The sequence below is a fragment of the Budorcas taxicolor genome, chromosome 25 (genome assembly GCF_023091745.1).
Source record: "Budorcas taxicolor isolate Tak-1 chromosome 25, Takin1.1, whole genome shotgun sequence".
NCBI lineage: Eukaryota > Metazoa > Chordata > Mammalia > Artiodactyla > Bovidae > Budorcas > Budorcas taxicolor.
The window spans coordinates 27,100,738-27,108,956 of NC_068934.1; the positions used below are offsets into that span (position 1 = coordinate 27,100,738).

At 40.4% G+C, this 8,219-nt stretch overlaps 1 pseudogene; it reads left to right on the forward strand.

Moving 5' to 3' along the window:
- The first annotated feature begins 265 nt into the window (after positions 1-265).
- Positions 266-1,201, forward strand: LOC128068959 (olfactory receptor 10G4-like; annotated as a pseudogene).
- Positions 1,202-8,219: the final 7,018 nt, after the last annotated feature.

An 8,219-nucleotide genomic window follows, 5' to 3' on the forward strand; every position in this document is an offset into this window, starting at 1 on the left:
TATGGTTTTCTCACTTTTTCACATCTATCTGTGTATACCTGTGTGTTTGGTGTGTGTGTGACACAGAGAGAGAATGAAGGGATATAAGAGAGAAAAGATGAAATTGTTCTATCTCCTTTTTCAAGAGAGGTTTGTGAAGCAAAGTTGAGTATGACTCGAATTACAGACCATGTATAATGAAGTTCTCAGTTCTCAATAAAATGTTGGATGCTCTTGATGTTCCCATATAGAGAGAGAGAGAGAGAGAGACCAAAAGCCTGGAGATATGACAAACATGAGCCTAGTGACAACGTTCATCCTCACGGGCCTTCCCCATGCACCAGAGCTGGACACGCTCTTCTTTGGAATCTTCCTGGTGATATATGTCCTCACTGTGCTGGGGAACCTACTCATCCTGCTGGTGATCACAGTGGATCCCCGTCTGCACACCCCCATGTACTATCTCCTGAGAAACCTGTCCTTCATTGACATGTGGTTCTCCACGGTCACTGTGCCCAAAATGCTGATGACCCTGGTGTCCCCAGAAGGCAGTCCTATCTCCTTTCCCAGCTGTGTGGCCCAGCTCTACTCCTTCCACTTCCTGGGCAGCGCCGAGTGCTTCCTCTACACCGTCATGGCCTATGACCGCTTCCTGGCCATCAGTTACCCTCTCAGGTACGCCAGCATGATGAATGGGAGCACGTGTGCCATCCTGGCCACAACCACGTGACTCAGTGGCTCTCTGCACTCTGCTGTCCAGACCACACTGACGTTCCGTTTGCCCTTCTGTGGACCCAGCCAGATCCAGCGTTACTTCTGCGATGCACCACCCATCCTCAAACTGGCCTGTGCAGACACCTCTGCCAATGAGTTGGTGATCTTTGTCAACATTGGGGTGGTGGCTTCAGGCTGCTTTCTTCTGATAGTGCTGTCCTACGTGTCCATCGTCCATTCCATCCTGAAGATCCGCACGTCAGAGGGGAGATGGAGAGCCTTCCAGACCTGTGCCTCCCACTGCACTGTGGTCCTTTGCTTCTTTGTTCCCTGTATTTTCATTTATCTGAGACCAGGCTCCAAGGAGGCTATGGACAGGATTGTGGCTGTTTTCTACACTGTGATGACGCCCCTTCTGAACCCTGTGGTCTACACCCTGCGGAACAAGGAAGTGAAGAAAGCTCTGTTGAAGCTTAAAGACAAAGTAGTGCATTCACAGAGCAAATAATCTCTACAATGTAGACTTGCTCATTTAACAAACATAGTAATAGAATAGTATGATGAAACATAGAAATATAAGAGTGTATAGTACAATATATCAGAGAAGGCAATGGCACCCCACTCCAGTACTCTTGCCTGGGAAATCCCATGGACGGAGGAGCCTTGTAGGCTGCAGTCCATGGGGTCGCTAAGAGTCGGACACAACTGAGCAACTTCACTTTCACTTTTCACTTTCCTGCACTGGAGAAGGAAATGGCAACCCACTCCAGTGTTCTTGCCTGGAGAATCCCAGGGACGGGGCATCCTGGTGGGCTGCTGTCTATGGGGTCGCACAGAGTTGGAACGACTGAAGTGACTCAGCAGCAGTACAATATATGATTTTATCAGTGTGAAATATTTTGTATATAAAGTTCTCAGTGTTAATCTTTATCCAAACTTCTTAGTCAGAAATATTTGTTCCAAGGATTTTTTTCAAATTGAAAAAATTACAAATATTTTTTTTATGATAAACATGCTAAATTTTGATCTATGAAGTCTTTTCTCTGCAACATGTTTATTTTACTTTTTCCTCTATTTTTTCATATACAACTGACATATAACATGATTTTTACCTTTTTAAGGTGTGAATATTCAACTGGGATCTTGGATGTAGAATAGTGAGCTATTTATATATACCTAAGTTGATAATATGCTTTTTTGCTTTTGTCTTATGCACACAAACGGGGGACACTGCTTAAGAACAGCCAAAATTATCAGTCACTTACGGAGGCAGCTGTGAACCTGCCTCCTCAGTTCTTTTTGTGGCTGCGTGTGTGTGTGTGTGTGTGTGTGTGCGCATGTGTGTGCATGCCTGTGTGTGTGTTTGCATGAAGGTCCCAAGGTAACTGCCCTGCTTCCCAGGACATCTTGACCCTGGTTAGTGCTCCCACACTGAGAGTCCCACATGTCTGAGAGGATTGTTGTCTCTCCAGGTAGGTCTCAGGACAAGCTATGGATCTGAGAGGCACCTTTCAGAGACTGGGAACCATTGCCACTTTCATAGAGCCCTGAAGTTCCTCAGGTTTGGTCCCTGTGATCAGGAGGAAGCTACCATCAGACATCTCCAGTCTCCATCACATAATCTGACCTTAAATTGCTGTATTAATGGACCAGATGCTCATATTCAGCACAACCATTCTATGCTGGGTCATTTTACTATGGATGGTGATGAAAGTCATGCTGCTCAGAGAGCACCTTCTCTCAATATTTCAGAGTCTTGGAAATTCAGATTCACCAAACCTCAACCTCCTCTGGGACAGGGACACCCTACATTGTAGGCTGGAGCCAAGGGTGCTTCCTATTTATAAAGAAAGTAGAAAAATTAATGTGTAATTAAATCACTTAGCATCATGGGATTTCAACATATTTCTTTCACAAGTTAGAAAAATCAGGCCTAGTAAAGACAAAACACCCTAAACCTCCCCCCCCCCTTCCCAGTGCATAGCTGCACAGCCCATACAAGTGGACTTCCACGTGCAATGGGTGAAGTGCTATAACTGCATGTAAACAAAAGCAAATATTGGTTCAAATAAGGTTAGAAATAGTTTTATGCTCTGTATCTCTGTTTTTCAGCTGTGAAAGACCTCTAGCAATACTGTTTGGAGGATTCAATGAGTTAGTAGAAGTAAAAGTGCTTTGAGAAGTGAAAGTTTTGGACATTCAGTCTCATCTGACATTTTGTGACTCTGTGGACTCTAGTAGTACTGTTCACAATAGTTTCTTAATTCAAGTTTTAAAATTCAAATCTGGGACCACCAGTTAGATAGCCTGATTCTCAGTTCAATGCTTTTACAAACTATTTTCGTGAATGACTGGTGATTCATGCATCTTCAAAAGTACAGTAATTTTGAAGATGCATGAATGTAATTTTCTTTAAGTCACAGATAATAAATTAGTATCATGATTAACACCATTATTGACAATGCAATTATTCCAAATGTTTTGATAAATTTAATATTCTGTATTTACTAGTTTTCAAGTAATTTAACTGCAATGAAGTCCATGAAACATTAAAATTATATGGAATTAAATTATTCTGGAACAATGCAGAGGCAAAAACATAAATGTTATTGAGCTTGGGATATACCGGACACCTTATTTATTCTTTACTAGAGACTTTATTATTACCCAAACCCTATGCCATAGGTACTATTGATACATAATATGAGAAAACGGAAGATGATTAGGTTCCTTACTCAAATTCACAGTTAGTATGGAATGTAGTTAAGGCTTAATCCCAAATGGGTTGGGTTACATCATTCAGTCTTGTCTGACTCTTTGTGACCCCAGGGACTGTAAGCTTCCAGGCTCCTCTGTCCATGGATTTTCTGGACAAGAGTACTGGAGTGGGTTGTCATTTTCTTCTCCAAGGGATCTTCCCAACCCAGGGATCAAACCCAGATCTCCCGCATTGCAGGCAGATGCTGTACCATCTGAGCCACCAGGGAAGCCCTGCACACAAATACCCAAATATCCAGCACAGAAACACATGGAGTCAAATTCTAGCCTGTATTGGTATAAGAGAATTTCAGGGACCTTTTAATTCTTTGAGGACAAAACATCAGTTAACATCAATAAGCACTGAAATAACAAAGAAGTGAATTTTGTACAGTTATGTGTGGTTTATATATCAAATATAGGCATTTTTTCAAAAGCTAATTTTCCCCCATATACTATGAAAAGCACTTTAGCTACCCTAACTCTGCCTGACTTAGATTCTAAGTGCTTTATAACACTATTTTTGAGCTCCAAATTAAGTTGTGGACTTCTCAAGGAAAAATATTGTCTTTTCTTGTAGTAATCCACTTTCATAAATGTTGGTCTCATTTCTTTAAGATGCTCTCCCTGCTACAGACACTTTCCACTTCCCAGTATGTTTATACTTTCTGAGGGACTCAACTTCTGATGCACACTCATAATTTTAGATATCACTTCTAAACAGGGGCCTTCTCTTTCTGTCCATGCTGTTTCTGCCTTCTTTGTTCAAGTCCCTAATAACTTTAATTTTTCAGATATTTCTGTTAGTAAGTAAAGCTATTGCATCAAATTTCATGTGTTTAAACATTTTTGCCTCTTATTCAACATTTGCCTCTTATGTGCTATGATTGTCCCAGCAAAATATATGCTGAAGCTCAGAGGGTCTGCCCATAATCCTTCCTTATACCCTTCTTTTAAAATGGAAAGTACAGTAAGAGAGATAAATAGAGAAAGATGAGACAGATGGGACAACATGAAAAAGCTCTGGAAAATAAGTAAAATAATGGATAATTGAAATACTTCATTAATGAATTCTTTACATTATCAAATATTAATTGGAACAGCATTATTTGTAAATTTTTCATTATGTCATTATTATGCCCTAAGAGTTACAAATGCTGTTCTCAAAACAGGAAAATAAAAAGAGTAAAATAATTCACAGTTGGTTTGTGCATTGCACTTAAGGAATGATGCTGTTGTTCAGTCGCTCAGTCATGTCTGTCTCTATTTGACCACATGGACTGCAGCACACCAGGGCTCCCTGTTCTTCACCATCTCCCAGAGCCTGCTCAAATTCATGTCCATTGAGTTGGTGATGTCATCCAACCATCTTGTCCTCTGTTATTCCCTTCTCTTCCTGCCTTCAATCTTTCCCAGCATCATAGTTTTCTCCAGTGAGTCAGTGCTTTGCATGAGGTGGCCAAAGTATTGGAGCTTCAGCTTCAGCATCAGTCCTTCCAATGAATATTCAGGGCTGATTTCCTTTAGGATTGACTGGCTTGATCTTGCAGTCCAAGGGATTCTCAAGAGTCTCCTCCAGCACCACAGTTCAAAAGCATCAATTCTTCAGCACTCAGCTTTCTTTATAGTCCAACTCTCACATCCATACATGACTACTGGAAAAACCATAGCCTTGACTAGATGAACCTTTGTTGACAAAGTAATATCTCTGCTTTTTAATATGCTGTCTAGGTTGGTAATAGCTTTTCTTCCAAAGAGCAAGCATCTTTTAATTTCACAGCTGAAGTCACCATCTGCAGTGATTTTGGAGCCCAAGAAAATAAAGTCTGTCACTGTTTCCATTGCTTCCCCATCTATTTGCCATGAAGTGATGTGACCGGATGCCATGATCTTAGATTTTTTTTTCTTTTTCACACCTTTCATTATTCATTTTTAAAAATATAAACTTATTTATTTTAATTGGAGGTTAATTACTTCACAATATTGTATTGGTTTTGCCATACATCAACATGAATCTGCCACAGGTTTTGTGAATGTTGAGTTTTAAGCCAACTTTTTCACTCTCCTCTTTCACCTTCATCAATAAGCTCTTTAGCTTCTCTTTGCTTTCCGCCGTAGGGTGGTGTCATCTGCATATCTGAGGTTATTGATATTTCTGCTGCTGCTGCTAAGTCGTTTCAGTCATGTCCAACTCTGTGTGACTCCAGAGATGGCAGCCCACCAGGCTCTCCCATCCCTGGGATTCTCCAGGCAAGAACACTGGAGTGGATTGCCATTTACTTCTCCAACGCATGAAAGTGAAAAGTGAAAGTGAAGTCACTCAGTCATGTCCTACTCCTAGCGACCCCATGGATGACTGTAGCCTACCAGGCTCCTCTGTCCATGGGATTTTCCAGGCAAGAGTACTGGAGTGGGTTGCCATTGCCTAGCAATCTTGATTCTAGTTTGGACTTCATGCAGTATGACATTTCTCATGATGTACTCTGCATATAAGTTAAATAAGCAGAGTGACAATGTACAGCCTTGATGAACTCCTTTCCCAATTTTGAACCGGTCCATTTTTTCATGTCCAGTTCTAACTGTTGCTTCTTGATTTGCATACAGGTTTCTCAGGAATGATGAAAGCTGAGTGAAACTTTCAACACATTGTGCTGTATTTTGATGTATTCTCCTGAGACTCTCTGGAGAAGGCAATGGCACCCCACTCCAGTACTTTTGCCTGGAAAATCCCATGGATGGAGGAGCCTAGTAGGCTGCAGTCCATGGGGTCACTAGAGTCGTACACGACTGAGCGACTTCTCTTTCACTTTTCACTTTCATGCATTGGAGAAGGAAATGGCAACCCACTCCAGTGTTCTTGCCTGGAGAATCTCAGGGACAGGGAAGCCTGGTGGGCTGTGGTCTATGCGGTTGCACAGAGTTGGATACGACTAAAGTGACTTAGCAGCAGCAGCAGCAGAGACTTCACTTGCTCTTTTAACTTTCGTGCATTGGAAAAGGAAATGGCAACCCACTCCAGTGTTCTTGCCTGGAGAATTCCAGGGCTGGAGGAGCCTGGTGAGGTGCCGTCTATGGGGTTGCACAGAGTTGGACATCACTGAAGCAACTTAGTAGCAGCAGCAGCTTGAGACTCTCCCTGAAATAACTGAAATAACTTCTGTGGAGCCCTGAGCTTATCCTTGGAGACATTATTATGGTGTTGTTCCTTTGTTAACCTGATATTTAAAAATATTGTTTGTAATAACATGATGTGTATGATTGATTCATTGAAGCTGTTTTCTCTGAGTTTATTAGTACTTGAAAAGGATCCTAAATGTTTGGGAACGCATGTACACCCGTGGTGGATTCATGTCAACGTATGGCAAAACCAATACAGTATTGTAAAGTAAAATAAAGTAAAAATAAAAATTAAAAAAAAAGAAATAAATAGTTAACATAAAATCTGGCTCAACTCCAAAATGAATAGGGATGACTTAGAGTGGAAAAGCTGGCTTAAAACTCAAAATTCAAGACACTAAGATCATGGCATCTGGTCCCATCACTTCATGGCAAATTAAAGGGGAAAAAGTGAGATGACCATTTATGGGTTCTGGGCAATTTTATGGTTAGAATAAACAGTTGTGAGTTTATCTGTATCACTGATAAGGGTTACAGAGACCTTTCCTCTTAGGCATAAGTACTAGCTCCAGAAAGTCATGAACTCCTCTCACAAGTGTTCAGATAACAAACACATAGGGAAATATGTAGGTAATTATTAAAAATCTTTCATTAGTCCCTTTCTGTTGTTTTTCTGTTCATCTAGGGAGCCTGAACACCCAAGAGTAATCCTATTCCCTGAGGAAGCAAATCAAGTTACATTCCACCTTTCTAGCTACATGAGTTTCCATTCTCTGCCCTTAAGTTAATTGGGTCCTTGAACAGAAATGAACCACTCTTTCTCAACAAGCAATCACAGATACACCAGCTCTTTGAGTAGTAACTTGCAAATAAGCACCTTGACATAGCATGCTGAGTGTTCAACATTCTCCAGGGTGAAGCATAAACACAAATGAATTTTATATTGAAATAATCATGCAGTGAAGGTGTGTTCTTAGAAAGGTAAATTTCTCTCTTTGCTTTCCCTCTTAAGCTTTTATTGAGAGATAAGATATTGTTATCTAACATTGTTAGATAAGACATTGATAACCACTCGTGGTTATCAAGTCTTGACTGTCTCTCTTTCACTTTGTTTTCTATTCTTTATTCTTTCTCTCTGTATGTGTAATACACACATGCAAACTACACATATATATATATAGGCATATATGTATATACACACAACATATATATATCTTTATATGCATGATTAGTAATAGGGACCTAGGAAAAGGGACAAAGTTGCTAGAGTATAAACAGACAAGTCAAAGCCTGTTATCTCTCACTGATAACATCAGCTTTAGGTTTCAGGCTGCCTTGCAATTCACCTGATGAAAAATTTCATACTTTATCTGATCTATGTGATTTATCCTGGTAATGGGGTCCCACTGGTACAGCAGAAATTTTAGAGATAACGTTTGTTTCATTTTTTTGGTTCTGATACCCACATAGGATATTAGAGTAACTGTCACTGCTATTTACTCTTTCGTTTGAAGAATACAGCTTTAGTTTAGCTTAAGCCAGATTTTCTGGAGATAGTATCTATTCTGTGGGGACTTTATTAACAGAAGAGAACCTCATTTCTCTCACATTGGTGAATCTTTCCTTGAAAAATAGCAACAATCTTGAATTCA